We start from the raw sequence: 8340 nt of genomic DNA, 5'->3' as shown, positions 1-8340 counted from the left end.
AAGCAGACTATACGAAAGAAAAACCTTCGACAGGAAGAGATGAGAAATAGCAGGGATGGTGGAACTGGAAGATAAGGATGTTGAAATGATTATTATGTTAAAACCTTTAGAGGCAAACAGAGACCCAATGAGGAGAGAAATAGAAGGTACAAAGAAGTAGCAAATGGAATTTCTTGAAATTAACAAAAACGCAGTATCTGAAATGAATATTTCACTGGATGGGATTAACAACAGATTAGATACTGTAGGGGAAAAGATCAGTGAATCTGAAGATTTAGCAAATGAATTTACCCACAGTGAAGCACAGATATTCAAAAATCAGGTGAGCCTCAGTGAACTATGGGACAATATCAAACAGCCAAACATAAAGCATAAAAGCGACAGAGGCCTAAAACTATTTGGCAAAATAATGGCTGAACATTTCCAAATTTGATTGAATTTATAAACCCAAAGACCCCCAAAAAGCTCAGCAAACCTCAGGCAGGATAAACACAATAAAAAGGAAACTAAAACATGACACATCATCACCAAGTAGCTGAAAAACAAAGATAAAGGAAAACTTGCAAAGCAGCTGGAAGGAAAAGAGGGGAACAAAAATTTGCACTCATTTTGGAGGAGTGAGCAGAGAGAGGATGGAGAGATGAGTAAGACCAGATCATAACAGCCTAGAGGGGCTTGGGCCTCATTTGGGGGCAGTGGGGACTTAGGGAAGGGTTTATATGGGAGATGACACCTTCAGATCTGTTCTGAGGGGAGAACGCTGGGCCCAGGGCAAGGGCTATCAGAAAACCCAGGCAATTAATTTGCGGTCTGGGGAGTGGCAGGGAGACAGGCACTATGCACCAGCACAGGAGGCAGTTAGGACGTGGGGCCCCTGGACTTGCATGTGGAAGATGGGCAGCAGGAAGAACCAGTGTTTCCAGCTGGCCCTCCGGAAGGCTGGTGGGGCCTTGGAAATGGGAGAGGGAGGAGCAAGTATGGAGGAGGGTGAGAAGCTCAGTGTTGGGCAGAGGCTCCTGGAGGTGCCATGATGCCTTTCCTGTGGAGGTGGGATGTGGAAGCACAGACGTGTTCTTTGCAGAGATGGCAGAGTTGGCTTCTCCTACTGCAGTGTGTAGGGCAGCTCACCCTAGAGACCTCGTATGAATACAGATTGTGACTTCGCAGGTATCTCACGGGGTCCAGGAATCTGCATTTCTAACAAGCTCCCATGATGTTGAGGGTTGGGAGACCACCCCTGAAGTAGCAAGGGTGTAGAGCACACCCACATATACAAGGTATTTCTGTTAATTTTTCTCTTGTTCTCACCCTAAGTCTATTTTCAAAAGTAGGGATGCTCTCTCTAAAGAAAGAAAAACAAATCTCTCTCCTCTAGATGGGCCACCCCCACTCTCGGAAGACACTCATCAGGGAACTGGCTGCTTTCCAAATTGCCCTGCCTGGCTCGCCTGCTCTTAAAATACCCACGGTCACAGACGTTTCTAGAATGTGAGCTGACCTGGAACACTTGCGTCAAGGGCAGCAAAGCTTTAAAGCGGTTTCCAGGTACAAGAGAAAAAAAACAGAGGAGAGGAAGGTTTCTGAAAATTAGACTTAGTAGATCACACAGCAACATTCCGTATGTAAACTGGCGGGCCTGGTGGGCAAGCATGGTGAGCGCCCAGTAGGGGCAACCCCACCCACGTCGTAGGGCCTGATGCTCTTTAGGACTGCCTGGCCCCGGGTGACATTTCCACCTGAGCTTCAGTCTGGTCCTACCCCTTACTACAGATCACCCACTATGCATCCCCTCTTACAGAGTACCCTTGGATGTGTTCCTTAAGCCCTTTGGAGCATGTACTGAGCAAGGACAGTAGAAATCACCATGAAGGCACAGGATGATGACCTAATACGCCCATGTGTGTGAAGCACCCAGCGTGTGCCCATAACTGGGGCACAGTCTGAGTCAGCTGCTTCTCCCACCATCCCCTCCCGGAGCAGTTGCTGAGAATTTACAATGACTGCTGTATATTCCTCCAGCTACTTTTAACATGGTGTGAGTGGCTTGCCATTCTATCTTCTCCTAGCTCTCCTGGTCCCCCTTTGACAGGCTTCCCACAAGCCCACCTACAGAGGACCTGTGAAATTCAAAGGGAGGATAACACCCTGTGTAGATTAGCAGATGACAATACAAAGCAAAGACATTTTCTCCTCTGGGGGCCCTGATGGCATCCCTGCTGTGATGGGCTGCCTACTGTCCATCTCCCTTCTCTGTGCTGCTGCACATCTCCTGCTCTGATGCCTAAGAAACTATCCAGTTTCCAGACTTCTAACACCAGATTGCCAGGGTCTCAAGGAACCCAGAACAATCCACTGGGTCCAGTGGGTCTGATCCTTGTAAAAATTCTTGTGCAGGCCATGAGGCTTGTATCTGACTCTGGGAACATAGCAGGGAACTCAGGGTCCTGCATCCCATCCTGCTGACCCACCTTTGGTTTCAGTCCCATGCACACTCAGGCCCTCTCTGCACTGCCAGCATCTCCCTCCAGCACAGCCGAACAACATGCCATTTTGTGTCCCTTTCTCCAGCACTGCCAGGGATCACTCAGCCTGCACACAGAAAAGAGCAGGGAATTGCTGGTCCTGGTGGCAGCCCTCAAATTGATGGGCCTGGAACCAGGGGCTAAATGCCCCAGCTTCTCAGCCTTCCCTGGGCATCCAGCAAGTTTCTCAGAAGTCTTGGTGGTACTGGGCACTGCTGCCTATGGTAGTGGCCTCAATAACACACCTGGCAGTGGCTTCTCCTCCTCACTCTCCTTCCCCTTCACACCTGCTTTCAATATCACCTCCCAGATAAGCTACCAGCACTCCAGTCCTTGAATCAGCATCCGCTTTGGGGGGAGTGCAAACTCAAATAGTATGCAAAATCGCTTTAAGAACTTTCAGGTCCTCAGCTCACACTATGAAATGCACACAGCAGACAAGACTGCTGGGCCAGGAGGCAGGGTCCCTGGGCCCAAACCCTGGGTCTGTGAGGTTCAGGCAGAGCCTTAGTTCCCTCAGAGAGGTTGCTCACAAAGGCTTCTGCCACCCATAAAGCTCTGAGTTGAAAGAACTGGTATCTCTTGATACTGCACAGCACACTGACACCTCTTCTTGGTCTCAGCTACCACTCACTCTGCAGTCAGGTATCTCCCCAGCCTGATGACTCTACTGCCAAATGTTTTCCAGGACTTGTGGCCCTGCAGAGAGACAAAGCTAAAGCTGAAAATCCAGTGTGCAGCCTACACTGTGGCCATTTCAAGTCTTCATTGAGGTCACACTTTGCAAAGGCCAGTTGCAGCCCTGGGCAGTGGTTGTGCTTGGAAACATGCCTCCCAGATATTCATGCCCATGGAAGTCATGCTCTCCAGAGAGGCAGGGCAGGCAAATAGGTGACTGCAGTACAACTTGGTGTGTGGAGGGGAGGGGTAAGGAGTAAGGAGGGACGGAGAGGGGAGGAGACTGAAGAGGCACAATGTATCAGATGTTTCATGCTCCATCCAACATCTTCTTGGCCCACCTTTGCTCTGGCCATTGCCACAGCAATCAGTTACTCTTATATATGTCAGGGTGACAGCACTAGACCCAAGCTGCACCTCATTCTCCTGCTGCCTGTGCTGGGGCCTCTCCGCCACCCATGGGTGGATGTCTGTGAGCTGCTCAGAAGCGCTGGCACATGTGAGGGGTCAGCATCCCCCGGGGCAACAACCAGTGGGGATGTGAGCTGCTAGGAAAACATTCCTATCTTCACTGTCTAGGGTGTAAAATTCTCAGGCAAATTCCAGAAGTTTCCTCAGAATGCCCCCAGTTGCTTAGCTCTTTTCTCCTTTCCTCTTTTCAGGCTTCCCACCCTGAGATCATTTCCCCCCCAAAAAATACCTGTGTATGCAAGCCCTTGACCTACGAGCTACCTGGAGGGACTGGCGGGGGATGGGGTGGGGGTGCTAAGCCAAGAGAGGCCTTTACTCTTCTTGGGAGGGCAGGAGAAGCCCTGGTGGAAGTAAGTCCTGAACCCCAGTGGGGTTCAGCTAGATAAAGACGGAGCTGAACAGAGCTCCCCGGCCCTCATGGGGTAGGCACCGAATGCCAAGCCAGCAAGAGAGAACACAGAGCCTCCTGTGAGCTGAGTGGTTCCCTCAAGGGAGGAGATGACGCTGGAGACCGGGCAAGGACTAGACTGTGAGCACCTCGAACACCAGCAGGGATTTTGTTTGGGAGGCACAGAGGATGGTGGAAATAAGAATACAGGGCACAGCCACCCATGCGGGGCGCTTGTCTGAGCACAGCGTGGTACTGTGCTGAGTGACCGGGGCACACAGCCACGGGCTCGCTAGGGGGGGCTACTGTGCCTCCTGTGTCTGGATGAGGAAACTGAGGCACAGAGAGATGGGGTCACCTGCCTGCAAGTGCCCGCTAATAAATGGCGGGGACAAAGGCCCCGCTGTCAGCCACTAGACTGCACTGCCGTCCAGCTCCTCTCCCTCTGAGTTCTTTCCAGGTGTTCTGCCCCCACAGGAAGGGGTGGCAAAGTCTGGAGATTTTTGGTTATAACTAGAGGAGGAGGGTGCTGCTGGCATCACGTGGGGAGAGGCCAGGGGTGCCACCAAACACCCAACAGTGTGTGATGCAGCCCCTACCCCAATAAGCAATAATTACCCAGGCCAAAACGTCCATCTTGCCGAGAAGACAGAGAAACCCTGCTCTAGGCAGTGCCTCCTGCACCCACAGCTCCCCTCCTGCCTCATCTCCTCTGGGTGACAGCTGATGGACCGTGGGAGGTCAGGGCCATGGAGAAGAGAAGGGGAGGTGGGAGGCAGCCTACAGACCAGAGGAGACAAAATCCCACATTGCCTGTTGTGTCACTGATGCTTTCATGGCTGGGGGTGGTCGAGGTTCGGGTGTTGCCTGGTAATAAGTTAACTGCATTTAATGATCTAAAATGAGGGACACGTTGACCAAGATTTCTGTGCTGATCCTTTGTATGCACCGCAGCCAGGAGAGCAGAACCGTGCCCTAGCACACCCACACATCGACAGGGCCAGAACTGCACGGAAATCCCACCACGGGGCCACCCGAGCAATAAAACCCAGATGGCGAGGCTTAGATCCTGGTGCCACCTTACAGCTCAAGAGGTCAAAAAGACCTCCAATTGGCTTTTTATGAAACTGACATTTTTGACATTTACAGCAAGGCAAAGAAAAACAGAGGCTGGATGGAGTTGCAGAGAGCTCGACGGGCAGAGCAGGCAGGAGCCAGTGGGAGGGGGTCATGGCCTCAGCAGAAGGAAGCATCGTGGGCCCCACCACTTCTCCTTCAGTCTCCCCAAGCCCCTCCTCTGGGTGCAGGAGGATACCCCTCCAGCAGGTTAGCCTTCCACATTCAGAGAGTGACAGTATCTGGGCACATGGTCTGACAAATGTGAGTGTGCCAGGCCTCTCTAGAACACCCATCTTCAGGGCCAAGGACCTATGCCTGCCTGGTAGCTGCCCTTGGGGCCATGGCCCAGGCGGCCCCAACAACCCTCCCTGGGTGCTCATAGCCACAGCCCCAGAGTCCCAGCTCTTATGAACATACCCATTTCCTGTAGCCTCTGTTTGATACTGTCAAAGGTGAGCAGAGCCAGACACTAGTTAATATGGTAACAACAGATTTTAATCAGTATTAACCAGCAATTCAGAGAAGAGTCCAGGGTGAGCGGAGCTCCATGTGGATTGTTAGGGAGGCTACTGGCATTGGAAGGAAGGGTGAGGGAATGGGGCAGAGGTGAGCGGGGCCCAGGAGAGTCAGGGAAGTGAAATTTACAAAAAGCAGGAGGCGGTGCAGGTCCCTGTGAAACCCCTCTGGGTTTGCTAACTGGCACTTAGGAAAGCTAAGCTTCTGCGATCCCAGAGGCTGGGGGGCGGGGTCCTTCCTCCAGTAATGACTGAAGCACTCAGTTCTTCAGGCAGCCCTGCAGACATTTGAAGGGGGACCAGAGTCAGTCTGGGGGTGTGGCATTGAGCTATCAGAAACTATGTTAGGGTCTGTTGAGATCTTTAAAGGCCAACATTGAAGCCTAGTGATAAAGAGGGCTCAGAGGAGCCTGGCTGGGGTTTGGCCAGGGAGAGAACCTTTGTCAGTACCTACAAGCCACCAAAATCCCCAAACACCCCAACATCATGACATTATTTCTCAGACCTCCACGCACTCCTGCTTCTGGGAGCCAGGCCTCACCTGCCACTATTACCACATCAACACCTGTCCATCTGGTCACTGGGCCCAGCCACCCTGACATGAGAATCCATCCCAATTTGTGTGGCTGGATGTTTGTCTCCTGAAGCCACACCATGGGTGCTAACTGACAGCCTGCCTGCTCAAGAGCCAGGCTGCACGCTCAGAGGCCAGCCAGAGTTCAGCTGTCCTAATACCATCTCCGCTCTCAAGGAGAGGGGCACACCCTCCTCCATGATGCACCTACCTCTGCACCCCTCCCCAGACTTGCTCAGAGCAAGACTTGCTAATCAGATTGCTGCAGGGCACAAGGCCCAGACCAGATCATGGCTCCTGGTGAGCAGGCTCCCTGTGAGGAAGGATCCCTCTCTCTGCCTGGCCTCTTGGACATATCTTGCTGCAGATGGAGGGAGGCTCTGGCCCTTCCAGACCAGCCACCCCTTTACCCTGGGTGTCTCATATTCTGTTTCCTCAGGCCTGGTCTGAATTGGCCTCTGCATCTCCTCAAGGATAGCTATGTAAGTGTGCTGATTAGGCAGGCAGCAGAGATACAAAATAATAGCCCTTACATAAGAGGTACATTTATTTCTCTCTTCTATCAGAGCTGGGATGTAGGAAGTCTGGAGCACCTGCTGAGGGTTTCTTTCCATCCAGGCTCCTTCTTCTCATTCCACCACGGATGGCCTCCACTCCTAAGACCACCAGCCAACAAGCCAACCACAGAAAGGGAGGAGAGAAGGCCGCGTCTGAAGAGGGAACAAAGGGCCAGAGACCATTGTGTTTTCAGAAGGGCCCTAGAAGCAGCCACACCACACTCCCGTTTACATCTCATTGACAAGCTTAAGCACCAAGGAAAGCTGGGGAATGTGATCTTTCACTTGGGTGGCCAACTGCCCAGATGAAAATTGGGGGGTCCTACTACCAGGGAAAGGAGGGAAAAGGCATTATTAGGAGACAAATAATAGCCTTTTTTATGGTGGGTGGCTTGCCAGGTGGCTCTGCTCCCATCGAGCCTGCCAACTTTCTTCCTGTGTACAGCTGAGCAAATATTGGTACCAACATTTGGCTGCCAGGGTGAGGAAAGTTAGAGGCCCCACTTAGATGTCTATGCCTACATGCACCCAGTCAGTCTCTTCCCAGAGCTCTGTGCTGTTTGGTGGGTGCTTTTCTGCCAGCTATCTCTAAAGCAGCTCTCTCATGCCCAGGGCTGTGGCTCTCCTGGGCTCTTGAGGGCCCAACTCCAATGCCCTTTTACCCCTCTGGGCCCTCTTCCTGGAATTCTTCCCCCAAACCTTTCCACAACCAGCTCCTTATTCTTCTGGTCTCAGCTCAACATTATTACCTCCTGCTTGGAAGTTCCCTGGCCCCAGGCCACATTTAGCCATTCTCATCTCTACACCATTTTGTCTTCTCCATTTCACTGGTCTCCATCTGCATCATCTGGCGCATCTTATTTGTTTTCCATGTCTCCATTCTGTAACATAAACCCCAGGATATGTAGGTCCTGTTTGTTTTGTCCCCCAAGGCTTCTAATACAGTGCTTAGTGTCTGAAAGGTGACCAATAAATATGTTTGAATGAATGAATGGATGATGGATGAATATGTGAATAAATGCAAGCACTCAAACCCTTACCTCTGCATTCACCAACATGTGTGCTGTTTTTTCCTTGCTTCAGCCTGCTGCCCCAGCCGTTCTACTTCCGGGACCCTCTCCTTCTCAGCTAGGCTTCACACTGAGTCTTGAACTCCTGGGATGACCCTGCGGTGCCCCAGGAAGCGTGGCACATCTGTAGGAGGGGTGCCTTTAGCCCACAAATCAAAGGTTCCAGGTCCTGTTTCACTCCCCATCGGCTAGTGACTGCGAGGTGACTTAGCCACCCATAGCCCTGATTTCCACAGAGGAGGAAACTGCTGTCTTCACCTGGTTATTGGGTGGGGCTCAGATGTCATGTGTGACTGACTCCAGACCTGATGGCATTTTCATGCTGGTTCCCTCTTCTTTGTCAATGGCCCCGAGACCAGTGTCCATCCTCTTCATGACAAAGCTTCAGGCTTGTTCATCCAAGGAAAAATTCTGCAGCATGTTCTAGCCCTATGGGGTCATCTCAG

The 8340-nt window shown here is 51.8% G+C and overlaps 1 long non-coding RNA gene across 1 annotated transcript; it reads right to left on the bottom strand.

The window, feature by feature from the left end:
- Positions 1–6888: 6888 nt before the first annotated feature.
- Positions 6889–8074, bottom strand: LOC140850571 (uncharacterized). The gene is made up of 3 exons (XR_012133510.1): positions 7865–8074; positions 7574–7705; positions 6889–6977 (listed from the first exon to the last, which is right to left on the bottom strand). It is a non-coding gene; the product is annotated as an uncharacterized lncRNA (long non-coding RNA).
- Positions 8075–8340: the final 266 nt, after the last annotated feature.

Source organism: Manis javanica, chromosome 7, assembly GCF_040802235.1.
Source record: "Manis javanica isolate MJ-LG chromosome 7, MJ_LKY, whole genome shotgun sequence".
NCBI classification, from domain to species: domain Eukaryota; kingdom Metazoa; phylum Chordata; class Mammalia; order Pholidota; family Manidae; genus Manis; species Manis javanica.
This window is presented reverse-complemented; position numbering and strand designations above follow the sequence as displayed.